The sequence below is a fragment of the Bombyx mori genome, chromosome 8 (genome assembly GCF_030269925.1).
Source record: "Bombyx mori chromosome 8, ASM3026992v2".
NCBI classification, from domain to species: domain Eukaryota; kingdom Metazoa; phylum Arthropoda; class Insecta; order Lepidoptera; family Bombycidae; genus Bombyx; species Bombyx mori.
Genome location: NC_085114.1, coordinates 5,317,133 through 5,332,001, shown reverse-complemented (window position 1 = coordinate 5,332,001; position 14,869 = coordinate 5,317,133). Strand labels below are relative to the sequence as shown.

The 14,869-nt window shown below is 34.9% G+C and overlaps 1 protein-coding gene across 15 annotated transcripts in view; it reads right to left on the bottom strand.

Moving 5' to 3' along the window:
• LOC101736088 (putative polypeptide N-acetylgalactosaminyltransferase 9) overlaps positions 1–14,869 on the bottom strand; it is a 203,057-nt gene that overhangs the window by 133,066 nt on the left and 55,122 nt on the right. For 4 of the 15 annotated variants that reach the window (XM_012688636.4, XM_021346652.3, XM_062669679.1 and 1 more), the window contains exons 2-3: positions 14,134–14,204; positions 1,630–1,677 (exon numbers count right to left, since the gene is read on the bottom strand). The exons of 9 other annotated variants lie outside the window; for them this stretch is intronic. The gene's annotated coding sequence lies outside the window, so the exon portion shown is untranslated. The remainder of the gene's footprint in view (positions 1–1,629; positions 1,678–14,133; positions 14,205–14,869) is intronic. 2 more of the 15 variants (XM_004924075.4, XM_021346651.3) reach the window with 1 other exon arrangement.

Sequence of the window (14,869 nt, the reverse complement as noted above, 5' to 3'; positions counted from 1 at the left end):
ATTTTACATTAAACATGTGACAGAATTTACCTGACCTGACTAGGTATATAAAAATGAATTGCTGTTCGTTAGTTTCGCTAAAACTCGAGAACGGCTTGACCGATTTGGATAATTTTGGTCTTGAATCATTTGTGGAAGTCCAGAGAAGGTTTAAAAGGTAGACAAATATGAAAATGCTCGGAATTAAATAAAAATAACAATTTTCTGTCTGCCGGGTCAGCTAGTAAGAGATAAAAACTAGTTACATTATTAACAATTCTTGGTTGATATGTTACAACTTTCGTAATTAATGACTTTGAATACGTTTCTGCTGATATGAGCATTTGCTCTCAAAACTATTTTCTCTTCAAACACAGATATATCTAACTTAGAATTATCCTAATTGTTAAAATGACATAATATTCTTAGTAATGACTAACCAGACGATGACCCTCTGCTAGCTTGGGTGACCGAAAAGGTTATAATTCTCAGAACTGAGATATCGACTCATAGGATTAGAATCCAATCAGTTGACTCATATCTATCATATAGTCTATCGACTATCATATAGATATCGAATAATTAGATTAGAATCCAATAGGTAATCCTTGAATAAGAGTCGATAGGCAGCGACTAGGACTATAGGCAGCGGATTGGTTCTGCCCCTGGCATTGCTGAAGCCCATATGCGACGGTACCCCTCACGGTCAGACGGGCCGTATTCGTCTGCCTATCTCGTCTGCCTATAAGGGCAATAAAAAAATATCGTATAGCTCATTTTATATTTAGTGCATAGCCAAAATGTACTAAAATTCCACTATAGACGATGTGAAACACTCAATACTTACTGGTGGTAGGACCTCTTATGAGTCTGCACGGGTAGGTACCACCACCCCGCCTATTTCCGCCGTGAAGCAGTAATGCGTTTCGATTTGAAGGATGGGGCAGCCGTTGTAACTTTAGTGAGACCTAAGAACTTATATCTCAAGGTGGGTAGCGCATTTACTTTGTAGATGTCTATGGGCTACAGTAAATTAACACCAGGCGGCCTGTGAGCTTCGTCTACCCATCTAAGCTAAAAAAAAATAATACTCAAAGTAATATGAGATTTATAGCCATATACGGTATACAAAACATTAGAAAATACCACAGAAAAAAATTATTATTAATACACTTTAATAACGGAGGTAAATTGTACAGCGACCTGACAATTCTTCACACAGATCGATTTAAAAAATCAGCGTAATATGAAAATAAGCAGTTCAGATTCATAAATCAAAATATTTTAAGACGCAAGCAAAAACATCCGTACTCCACAAATAACACGCAATACGTGCAATATTTTTACAATATCTTCATTACCAGTTTAAGGCCTTTTTTTTTAAAACAACTTCACTCGCTGCATTTTAAAATAAGCCTCCAGCATTTACAGCGGAAAGGTCGAGCAAGCCTCAGTTTTTTTTGCTATCGAATCATTATAGTGGCCACTGTCACTCGTGAACTTTAGCAATGCCAAGGACATGTCCAAGCCAACGGCTACTGCAAACGAGTTTCTTTAAGCTGCTATTAAAGAAATAATTTCAATACACTACTGCTCTTCAAAGGAGGAGAGACTTTATAATATATTTTAAATTATCTTGTGTCTACTTACATTATTTGAATGTTAGTTGGCATCAATTAGAAATGTCTCGACACGTACCTGTAAAAATTTAAGATATTATGATAATATATTAACTTAATATTTTCTTCGATTTTCGCATGTCAAAGGTATGTAATTAAAATTAATAATACGTGAAGCAAAAACTTTGTATCCCTTTTTACGAAAATTGCGCGGACGGAGGAGTATGAAATTTTCCACACTTATAGAGAATATAGAGAAGAAGTGCACAATGCTAATATTTTTTTAAATTATGCATAAAATATACATTAAATCAATAAAGAAAACGTTACACACACTACATACCATGTATTTAACGCACACACGCATGCATACTATTTAATGTCAAACTTTTGTTCTTGACGTCTGTTGTCAAATTGAGAATAGATTAAATATTGTTTGTCTTTGTTAATATTTTTATAGTGTAGTCTAGGCGAAATTTGTGATTATAGAAGTATAAAATACGATCATAATAGTGTACAAACTTACAATTCCAATTAATTATAGTCGAATTTCGACTACTGCGGGACCTCTAGTCTATATTAACAAGCGTGTCAGTTTGAATTTTCTAACTCAATACAATACGTATGATAAAACTTCAAATTTTATCATACGTATTGTATGGCATATTGTATTGCATTCATAAACTTCAAATTTATTTCCATCAAAGGCAGATGAGTCTACAATCCACATAATGGTAAATGATTATGGTCGATCGCGGATGTCACTAATGTCAGTGGTACAACCAAGCCGTTTTTACATCGGCGCTTCTTTCAATCTATATAAATATAAAAATGAATTGCTGTTCGTTAGTCTCGCTAAAATTCGAAAACCAGAGAAGGTTTAAAAGGTAGATAAATATGAAAATTCTCGGAATTAAATAAAAATAACAATTTTGTTTTTCCTTTGATGTGTCCCCGTCGGACAGATTCCTTTTGTTTGTTTAAAGTTTATTTTATACAAAAGTTTAGGTCATTTATTTATCGATTGAGGCACTACGAAGTCTGCCGGGTCAGCTAGTTGAACATAAAAATTAGGCCAGACATTTTTTCTTTTTTCAAAATGAGATCCCGCCAACCGTAATTACTGAGCGTATTTAAAAAAACAAATTTACTGTCTTATCAATTCATCTAAATGTACTAAAGTTGTTTTTGACTTGTTTCGAACATTTTTCAAACGAAACACATACGTTTTGCGTTCGACGTTAATACTATCCATGTATATAAGTATATAGTGCACTACAAATCGAAGGGGCCATATTTAATAATAATAATAATAATTTTTTTTTGCCTTCAACGGCCTTACATTGTATTCTCGCTATACAATTGCAGCATATTAATGAACAAATTGTAAAATATTCACGATAATTGAAACGAAATATCACATTATGCGAGCGTCGGCCGTAATCGAAAACGAATTGCTTTCGTCTGATAAGAATATTATTGTTGCCGGTAATGCATTCGCTGGCTTGTTTGTCGATAACAGCGACCCGTTAGCGACGAACGTGCAACGTGCTTCCAAACGCTCGCTTATAATGTTGTTCGGACGTAAAATTTCAATTGTGTTTTACGACTCGTAAAACAGGTGTAAAATATTATTAAATTCAAAATGTTACGTACGCTACGCTCGCGATTGATAATTTAAATATAACACGTCAGTACTGTTTGCTTTATTATAAAACAAAAACAGTTTTTCAATGAAGCCTTCAATAACAAAATTCGTTCCTAACTAACAAACATTCTATAAAAATCACCTCATATCAGGTGATGCGACGATTCCGGGTAACAAAATCTAGGACTAGATCTCAATATACTGATTTCTGTACAAACATGTTCACTGATTACTTTTGCGATAAAGGAATTAAGATTGTGTAATAAATAAATAAACCAGAGACATTTGACTTAGCGTAGTTACAGGAGACAGTCATATCCTTTTTTGGGAATTACTTGAAGATATATTATGTGATATATCAGCAGAGACTAGTCATGCCCGAGGTTTGAATGTTTGATAATAATTGACACTTCAACATCGGGTAGATTGTGAGCTTGAATGAATAAGTTAATTAGGTTATAAATTAATTACGCAATTGCACTCATTATTATTACATTTCAGTCGATAAAAACAATATATTACGGCGTCTGAGTGACAATACTTTAAAGTAACAATAGCCTGTCTTCCCAGGGAATAACAACTATGATTCGATAACACATCATATTATCTCAACTATCAATTATTGTTACGATCATAATATCAATAGTGCGAGTGTCAATTATGATTTCAATAAAGACTTTTCTGTTCTCAACTGTCATTACGAAATTTAAACTCATTAATTTTTCGAAGCATAAGACAAAAGCGATATTTGTACAGGTGGTTTGCAATAGGTATATTCGTGTAACTCTGCTATCTGAATTAAACATGAATTTTTACCTTTTATGTTTAATATTCATTATAAATACGAAATATCTACGTATCGTACCTATAGTATCGAAGAGGCTTAACTAAAAAATTTAAGAAAATGAGTTTTATACTTTCAACGGCTTATAAACAAGTATTCTATTAGTTTATAAATTTTAATAGTCTCTTTAATTAGTCTAGAAAACGATAAAGTACCTACCCTATCCGTCTCTTTTATAGGCGCATATATTAAAGTATTAAAATGGAAAAACAAAAAAGATACAATTCTTTATTAAAACGTTTACCGTTTACAAAATAACAAGAATTTTGAATTAAACCACTTCAATCCTAAAAGTACGGTATATTATGTAAAAAATCGAAGCATCTATCATATCTATCGAGTAAATACGTAACGCAACTCAGACAATTCAACCGACAGCACATATAATAAAAAATATTTCAGCTATCAAAGTGAATGCGATGCTTTATAATAACAAGCGCCCGCAGCGAATCCGTTCACATAGGAAACAGTTAACATGAACACTTGACCGATGTAATGGCCTCCGGTGACAGTCCGGTGCAGTCAAAGTCGTCACTCGTCACCGCTACCAAGACGCGCCAACCGATCTGACCAACGATTGCGCTGAGATCAAAATATCGGGCGATCGATATTAATTTGTGATACGTGGTAGAGGCCGACGAAACCTGTTAGAGAAACAGTTCTTCACAGCAAAATTCTCACACGTTAGTTTTACGATTATCGTCTTGAACTAATTAAAGTAACTAGTGGTTCTTATGTAGTCGAAATTCGACTATAATTAATTGAAATTATAAGTTTGTACATTACTATGGTTCTATTGTTAAAAACGATTTATTGTACTTCTATAATCACAGATTTCGCCAAGACTACACTATAAACAAATAATATTAAAAACAAACAATATTAATCTATTCTCAATTTGACCACAGACTTTGAACAATAACAAAAGTTTGACAATAAACACAAAGTATAATTATGTGTATGTATACGTGTTGTGTCAAATACACGGTAGTGCGTGTAATATTTTCTTTATTGATTTAATGATTTTTTATACATAATTAGACAAAAATATTAGTATTGTGCACTTCATCTCTATATTCTCTATAAGTGTGAGATATTTCATACTTCTCCATCCGCGTAATTTTCGTAAAAAAACGTAAAAAGTTTCGGCTTAACCAATTAATATATAGATGAGAGAGCAACGTTTGTTTTTTATTTATTTATTTATTTATTTAAGGATTACCGACAGGGTTTACAGTATGACATAAAATAACATTGACATGTATAGAGCAATTGATAACTGCAACTCTAATTAGAGGCAATCACAGCATGCATTAGATTAATATATCAATAGAGATTTAATAATACTATTAATAATAATAAAAAATTAAAAACAAAAGAAAGACAACAAGGATAGTAATACCCGAGTACTCAGACCAAGGCTGAGGCTGAGGTTCAACAACAACTTTTTATAATTTTGTTCTTGAATATTGGAAGGGAATCACCAAATATGTCAAGGTTTTCAACTTTTCTGACTAGATTATTATAAAGGTTAGTTAGACGAGGAGTAGGTGAGTGCTTGCCTAGATTGGTTCTGCTTTCTTTTCAGTCACCTACTAAGAAATTTATCTAGATGATTTATTGATCAAGGTTCCATTAATAATAATGTACATTATTAATAAACAGTTTGTTTCTTGGAATACAATAATGTGACTCCATTAATTAATTACTAATGACATTAAATCTTCAATTATTTCAATACTTCAATCAATCCATTAAAAATTTAACAACATATTTTTCTAAGTAAATAATAAGACATGAAGAACTATTCTTTAGAACAAATTTAAAGTTTTTATGTTAGCAGTGTAGTTGAATTTTAACATGACGACAGTAAGCTATGCCTTTGTTCGAGTATCTAATTAATATCCACAATATAAATTCCCGGCGTATGGTTCACATGGTTTTTTTCACAGCTATGTGATTATCAACTGTATATTTTCCTGTAATTAAACAAACAAACTAGATCGCGGTGTTAGGGAACGCTTTTTATGTAAGAAGTTACGAATATTACTTGGTAAGGTAATTATTTTGTTTACCGTTTATTTATTAGGCAGTTCTTGGACGACTATAATTAAATTAAACCCAGTCGTGATGACCTAATAATGAATCAAGATATTGAAATTCACAATATTTTTTTTTTATTGCTTAGATGGGTGGACGAGCTCACAGCACACCGGGTATTAAGTGGTTACTGGAGCCCATAGACATCTACGACGTAAATGCGTCACCCACCTTAAGGAGATATAAGTTCTAAGGTCTCAAGTATAATTACAGCAGCTGCCCCCACCCTTCAAACCGAAACGCATTACTGCTTCACGGCAGAAATAGGCACGGCGGTGGTACCTACACGCGGACTCACAAGAGGTCCTACCACCAGTTAAGGTAAATTTTTAATTGGTCATTTTAAGCTTTTTATTTCTTTAATATGGCATCTTATTTCCAAGTGAAACACAGTAATAATCATTAAAAATATTCGAAGTAATTAAATTCCTAAATTAAAGTAAGCGTATCATGTCATTCGGTTAAGATAGTTAAAATCTTTGATCTCCTTAAAAATATACAAGCTAAACATAAAAAAATACAAACAAACTGCGAGTTATTTATATTGAGGTTTCGTCATCTTTCCGCATTAAAATTAACTCTGAAAATCATTTTATGTATCAACTTGCAGCGTGTTATTACAATATGTTGAAGTTGTTCACACGCATATTCGATGCAACCATAATCCTATAGCACGGAGTTCGGAACGAATAGCTTTGTTTATTGTTTCTTACTGGTGGTAGGAACTCTTGTGAGTCCACGCGGGTAGGTACCACCAACCTGTCTATTTCTGCCGTGAAGCAGTAATTTCGATTTGCAGGGTGGGGCAGCCGTTGTAACTATACTGAGACCTTAGAACTTATATCTCAAGGAGGGTGGCGCATTTACGTTATAGATGCCTATGGGTTCCAGTAACCACTTAACACCAGGTGGGCTGTGAGCTCATCTACCCATCTAAGCAATAAAAACAAAAATGTCTTTATGTCTTTGGAATGTCGGCTACGGCGTTGAGGCCACGGTTGTACGTTCACATATTCCCTGCTTCGTCGCTAAATGCTAGTCTAAGTACAATTGTAATAGCAAATCCACTATTTCTGCCGCCACCCTACCGCTCTTTTCATCTTCGTAAACTAATTATTATTGAGTACAAAGAAACCACCGGAAACTATTATTTTCGTTTCTCCATAAGTCACACTGATAGGTATAGCCTCAAATAAAAAAATTATAATAATTAAAATTGGTTCAGTTTTAAAAGTGGGAACAGGCGAAGGAAAAGCCTGTATGGGCTTTTTAAACGGGTATTCTGAATGTGAGTTTTTGTCTCTTTGGTACTGTTGTGCGGGGTCTCACGAAGTGGTTTTTAAAAAAAAAGGATTTTAGAAAGAGGTTTCACTTTTATTATTTTTATTTCACAAACGATAGCATTTTAAAAATTGGCAGAAAGGAGATATTATTTAAGACCTCTCCCGGCTGGTGACTGACTACCACTGGCTGACTCTCGGTCGGTAACTATTACCAAGGGATTTCTTACTCTGCTTACTCAGCATCAGTGGTGATTAAAAGTGATGTATCATCACTTTAACTAACATGGGGAGTCTGTAACAGTACCCTGCTGGGGATGTACGAGGGAGCAAACAACTATTATTTTTCTTGAAACCTATACATCAAATTACACGGTATCCCAAATAATAACACAAAAAAAACATACAAACCATGCAAAATTAAAAAAATGTGTGGTTTTAAATATAAGCTGATTTAGTTTTAATTGATTCAAACAAAAACTGTTTTCGATCATAAAATGGATGAAAAGTCAACATGAATTATGAAAATATCAAAATGACTTTTACATAGCATTATTAAATGTGAAACGTGCAATTGCATGTGAGCGGATATCCTTTAGAAACACAATTTATCTAATGCTTAAAGCAGCCGAACGGAAAAAAATACGATTAGAAAACAACCAACATACATCAGACTAATACTCTTGAACGTTGCGGGAAAATACATAAAATAATCGTGATCCATATTTAACAAACGGAAATGATTGAGTAAAACTATATATTTAAATGAAACACTCATTACTATTTCGAAACAGAATTGCACTGACATCACAACTGATGTTTCATTCACTCAGTAACAAAAAAATACGATTAGAAAACAACCAACATACATCAGACTAATACTCTTGGACGTTGCGGGAAAATACATAAAATAATCGTGATCCATACTTAACAAACGGAAATGATTGAGTAAAACTATATATTTAAATGAAACACTCATTATTATTTTCAAAACAGAATTGCACTGATATCACAACTGATGTTTCATTCACTCAGTAACAAAAAAATACGATTAGAAACAACCAACATACATCAGATTAATACTCTTGGACGTTGCGGGAAAATACATAAAATAATCGTGATCCATACTTAACAAACGGAAATGATTGAGTAAAACTATATATTTAAATAAAACACTCATTATTATTTTCAAAACAGAATTGCACTGACATCACAACTGATGTTTCATTCACTCAGTAACAAAAAAATACGATTAGAAACAACCAACATACACCAGACTAATACTCTTGGACATTGCGGGAAAATACATAAAATAATCGTGATCCATACTTAACAAACAGAAATGATTGAGTAAAACTATATATTTAAATGAAACACTCATTACTATTTCGAAACAGAATTGCACTGACATCACAACTGATGTTTCATTCACTCAGTAACAAAAAAATACGATTAGAAAACAACCAACATACATCAGACTAATACTCTTGCACGTTGCAGGAAAATACATAAAATAATCGTGATTCATACTTAACAAACGGAAATGATTGAGTAAAACTATATATTTAAATGAAACACTCATTACTATTTCGAAACAAAATTGCACTGACATCACAACTGATGTTTCATTCACTCAGTAACATCGCATCTCCATCAGAAGACAAATGAGGGGCTGATTGAAACGACTTAGAAATTTAAAACGTCTATTTGTGAACAACTGAAAGAACATTTTTTCACTCATTTCTTGTTACAATATTTGAAAGAATCTTGATAAATCACAAAGTTCGCTACCTCGTAATTAGATAAATTTGCCAGAAAAAAGTCAGCAAAAAGTTTGCTGACTTTTGACTGCAGATTTTTTGGATCACATATTACATTCGATATTTAGACTATTATGACCGATTCTCTGGCTATTTGGAACGTTTGGATAAAATACCAGCGATCTTGATATCCACATACTAAAAATGCAACTCGATCTTTCTTTTTCTAGTGCCCATAGTAATGGAGTCTTCTATTTAACTTTAGTGTTACGCCACCAAGTTATTATTTATTTATAACTTTATATACTAGACAGTATATAAGCGGACTTAATGCCATAGGCATTCCCTGACAGTCTACCTTAGAGGAGTGCAGAGATGAAGCTTGGTATGTGTAGTGTGATTGGGAAATTACCTAAGCATACGTATACAAATAAGTATATAACATACATAATATTTATAGATACAAATACTCGTACTTAAATAAATGCTTATATACATATCAAAACGAATATCAAGTAGATGACTCTGCTAACTCTCTAACTATTATGATTGACAATAAAAACTATAAGATAGATGTAAGCAATGCATGCTTTAATGGATTTTTTTTCAACTTCATTTCTATTAGAATGTAGTCGTAAAATTATTAAAAACTTTTGAAACATTATCACTAGTAGCGGTTTCAATAATAACCAGTGAACTTCATTTGTATTCCTCAAATGATTGTCACTTAAATTGACATCAATTAGGGACCGGGAAATGAAAAAAAATTGACCACTATAAAACCGATCAAATTCATGCACAATTTCATTCATTCAAAATCACGTTCCGTGCGACAACGGAAGTTCAGTTTTTACATTTCATTATGTTCACCGTTAACCTCCTTTTTTTTCCTACCTGTGCTGATAGCCTCGAGAAGCTATTTCAGCTTCACCCTAACGTGTGTAGGTGAGCTCACGGGGCTCAAACCGGAGTGTTCCTAACACTGACCCCAGCGAGGGCAGTGCTTCGCAGAATCTACCACCGGATCGGAAACGCGACCCACTGAGAGGAGAAAACTGCACATTACGAAATTTAAAAAAATCAAAGTTACTTTTGTACATCACGTGAACAAGATACGGTGTGTTTTGATTAATTAATATAACACACAGCCAGTCCGGCTTGCAAGTATGTGTTTATGCAGGTATTAATTAAGGAAATGGAAAGTCGCCCGAAATATTCGCTCCAATTCATCCCGCAACGGGAATCTGAAACGAAATTTTAATCTTACTTACGTTAGAAAACAAAGGCGCACCTTTCATATTATGATAACACTAAATTTTTTTTAGACATTAAGAAACCTGTTGTTTTCTGTGTATTCAATGGCTCAATAGTATGTTTACTACCCACGCGATGTCTCCACAGTAAATATGCCTTATGCTTTAATACAATGGAACACCATAAGTACATCTTCATATTACAATGTATAATTTTATTTATTGAACGAACATATAGCGTATTATTTACGTATCCAATATTAGAACGGCCTTCGTTTTAATTAATTACGTTTGCCATGTGTTTTGTTCGAATTGCAATGTTTTATTCGTTGTTCAGGTATGAGTTTTCGTATAAATTAAGCACCTTGACGTCTGCTTTGAATTTATGACTATTGTTTAAAAACAGTTGGATCTTGGGAGGCAAATTGGCGTACCGGTTGTTCCTGAATGAAGGGATGAGAGAAAACTCGTTACTGACACAAGTTGACGCCTACACAGAAGCTGTCGTGCAAAATTTTGATTGCCTCTTACACAAATCGCTTTAGAACTAATATGATTACATATAATTGTTTTATTCTATGTGATAAGTACTATAAGTCGTATGAATAATCGAGCTTAGAGTAGATTTGGAAAAAAACAGTCATAAAGACTCATCATATACAACGAAAATACAATTGTCTGTAAAAAAAAAATTGATAGAAGTTCCAATTGCATTGAAAAGTCGAATAGCCGTAGTGGTAGGGCAGGCGTGTGGTATGATGGTGGTGGTGGTGATATACTTCAAATCGATTTTTGAAAAGAACCTGGCTGGCGTGTGAGTGAAAATACAAGATATTCTTTAGAAATTAGAGGATTAGGAATTAGATAGGATTAAAAATGATGGTATTACGTCTATGAATAAATCAAAAGACAATAATGGCAGATTCTCAAAAATGCCGGCGTCATAATGTACAATTGTCGAAGATAAAATGAAAACAGAATTACACTTTGACTTTTTATAACTACTGTAAATAAAATAATGACACTATTAAAATAAAAGAAACAGCTAAAATCAATTCAATTAGCATTAGTTTCCTAATTTACGGCACTCCTAAAATAGCTTTTAGACACTTCCAACATCTATGTATTTAAAAGTAGGAAGGAAGAAAAAACATTGACACAAATCTGCTATAGTGGACTTTACCTTTCTAATTAGCTTTACCGAGATAGTTGAGGGGTTTCAATGGACCGTACTATTCATGTTCCCTCCTCCCTCGGGACTTGAACATTTCTAGTAACTTCTTTGAAATACAAATCGCCTTAAAAGAATATAACGTAGAGAATTTCTCTTTACATTATCTTTCCATTAAAAGTTTACGATTTAATTTAAATAGATATAACGTAACTTACATAATATTAATATCGTTTTTAAATCTAAGTTTACGGAAATAACCCAAAGTATAAGAATTTCGATACGAATATAGTGCCTGCAATCATTTTTAGGAAACATGTGTGATAAAAATAAATAATGCTATTTTTACAATAACGTTTTTTCTTACACTATTTTTAATTCAAGTTTATTAAAATTTATTTTCTATTTTTTAGTAGACTTTAAATTTTTAAATTTTTTTTATTTTCATAAATTTCATCTGAATCAGTCGGTAACTTATCCGATAAATAGGCGATCGGCGCGCCTAGTAGTTTCCCTTCTTGGTCTTGACGCAGACACGAGTCTCGAATGGTAAACCGTCCACGTCGCCCTGAGCACGTCATCACGGATCCTCCTGATCCATTAACGGTGCTTTTAGGCACTACAAGCACCGGTCACCGAAACCGTCGCTTGCGACGAAGGGCTCGACGAACGAATTAACCCACAGACACAGCCCACTGAGTTTCTCGCCGGATCTTCTCAGTGGGTCGCGTTTCCGATCCGGTGGTAGATTCTGCGAAGCACTGCTCTTGCTAGGGTCAGTGTTAGCAACTCTCCGGTTTGAGCCCCGTAAGCTCACCTACACACGCAAGGGTAAGCTGAAATAGCCTCTCAAGGCTATCAGCATAGGTAGGAAAAAAAAAAAAACACGAGTCTCAGGAAAACAAAAAATTGCTAATCTTAGTAAGAATAACGGATCAAACCGTTTAAAATATTGAATTGTCATAGGTCCTTAATAATTATGCCCAATTTCGAGTTAATCCGACGTTTTGAAGGGGGTCAAAATCATGTTCAAAGATTCCGTTACATACTAAGATACGTCTGAAGCTAATAAAAGCGTATTAAAAAAAATCGGTTGTCTTTAATGTCGGTTTACTGACGATAGTTGAACGTGACAACGTCATAAGAAAATACCGATGGAATGGTTTTATTTTTCAAAAGAAAATTTTAATTTTATTTGTTTGATAGATATTTTGTATGGACAATTGACACCACATTCACTTTTCACTGAACTTCATACTGGACGAAAACATGTAAATGTATTACTGTATAGCAGCTGTCCACGCGGATGCATCGCTTACTCAAGTAGGAGAGAGACAGATGTCGAACGCTGCCGAACGTAGAGGTCGATTGTGCCTCTTTGTCGCTCGTTGCGCGCTCTCGCTTGCACTTCAAGCCTTAAATGGAACGCCTCAGCGAGCGAGGTAACGCCGCATGAGTCATAATTTTTCGTGCGTGTAGCCGGCTCCATCGCATTATAAGACGTTGTCACGTCAAAAAGCCAACGATAAGTGTTATTATAACTTCCAGCATAGCACCAAAAGAATTCTCGTATGATTGATGATCGCCGTTCATTACACCGAAGATACCTGATTATTTTGCGTTCCCTTGACACGTCGGTTACCTTCAGATACTCCTCATTGTACGCACCGTGGCATCGAGCGTGTAATCACAATGATTGCGCCACTTCAGAACCACTCAAGGACGTTCAATTATGTATTTAGAAATAGACAGGGATTGTCGGCTCTTCCATTAGAATTCACTTACACGATTAGGATCTGTGTTTTTTTTTTATTATATTTTTTATTGCTTAGATGGGTGGACGCGCTCACAGCCCACCTGATGTTAAGTGGTTACTGGAGCCCATAGACATCTACAATGCAAATGCGCCACCCACCTTGAGACATAAATTCTAAGGTCTCAGTATAGTTACAACGGCTGCCCCACCCTTCAAACCGAAACGCATCACTGCTTCACGGCAGAAATAGGCTTTTTTTTTTTTTTTTTTTTTTTTTTTCCTACCTAAGCTGATAGCCCTAGCGGCTATTTCAGCGTAACCCTAACTTTAGTAGGTGAGCTCACGGGGCTCAAACCTGACGATGTTGCTAACACGAACCCTAGCAAGAGTCGTGCTTCGCAGAATCTACCACCGGATCGGAAACGCGACCCACTGAGAAGATCCGGCGAGAAACTCAGTGGGCTGTGTCTGAGAGTTAATTTACTCGTCGAGCCCTTCGTCGCAAGCGACGGGTTCGACGAGAACGGTGACCGGTGCTTGAAGTACCTAAAAGCACCGTTAGTGGATCGGGAGGATCCGAGATGACGTGTTTTGGGCGACGTCGACTGCTTTCCATTCTGTCCGCAGGATCGGGAATGTAGTTACCGGCGGCCACGATGAGAGGGTTCTCGTGTCGTGCCGCTTTATCGAAGTGGCGCATGGACGCCGACTGAAGATACTTACTGATGGACTCTAAGTCCAGGTCGTCATGGAGGTCGACGTTCCTGACGAACCACGGGGCTCCGACGGCTATCCTGCAAAAACGGGATTGAATGATTTGAAAGAATTTTAAGTGTATGCGGGCCGCGTGAGCGAACACTACACTTGCATAGGTCATGAGAAATAGGCAGGGCGATGGTACCTACCTGTGCGGACTCACAAGAGGTCCTTCCACCAGTATAAGTGCTTGTGCTTAGTGCGTGTTTTTTAACGTTCTCGATAGCGTAAAAGTTAACCCAATTTTATATGCAGTTGGAACAGCGCCTCTAACGGCAAACGTAGGCAAACGATCCCATTCCATACAAATATGAGCTAACTTTTACGCTATCGACAACGTTAAAAAACTCGCACCAAGCCCACTGGTCTGGCGTGTTAATGTTTGACAAACATCTGATTAAAATATATAGAAGTTACAGGTGTATCAACGAAGATAAATATTTAGTCTAAGCTTACTCGTACTCAAAAGTGCTCAAATATATCAATGTGACGGAAATATCTAAAACCCGTAACAATTAGCAATTCAAATTTCACCATATAGTATAGTACTTCATGAGAATATCGTCCGTACAATCATGATACTACATAGTAATATATATATGTAAATCAGGATGTTTCTAAATTTTATTTACAAGAAATCTAAAATATTATTTGCTAATAAAAAAAAAACGACCAAATCCTTTCACGAATAAAGTAGTCAATA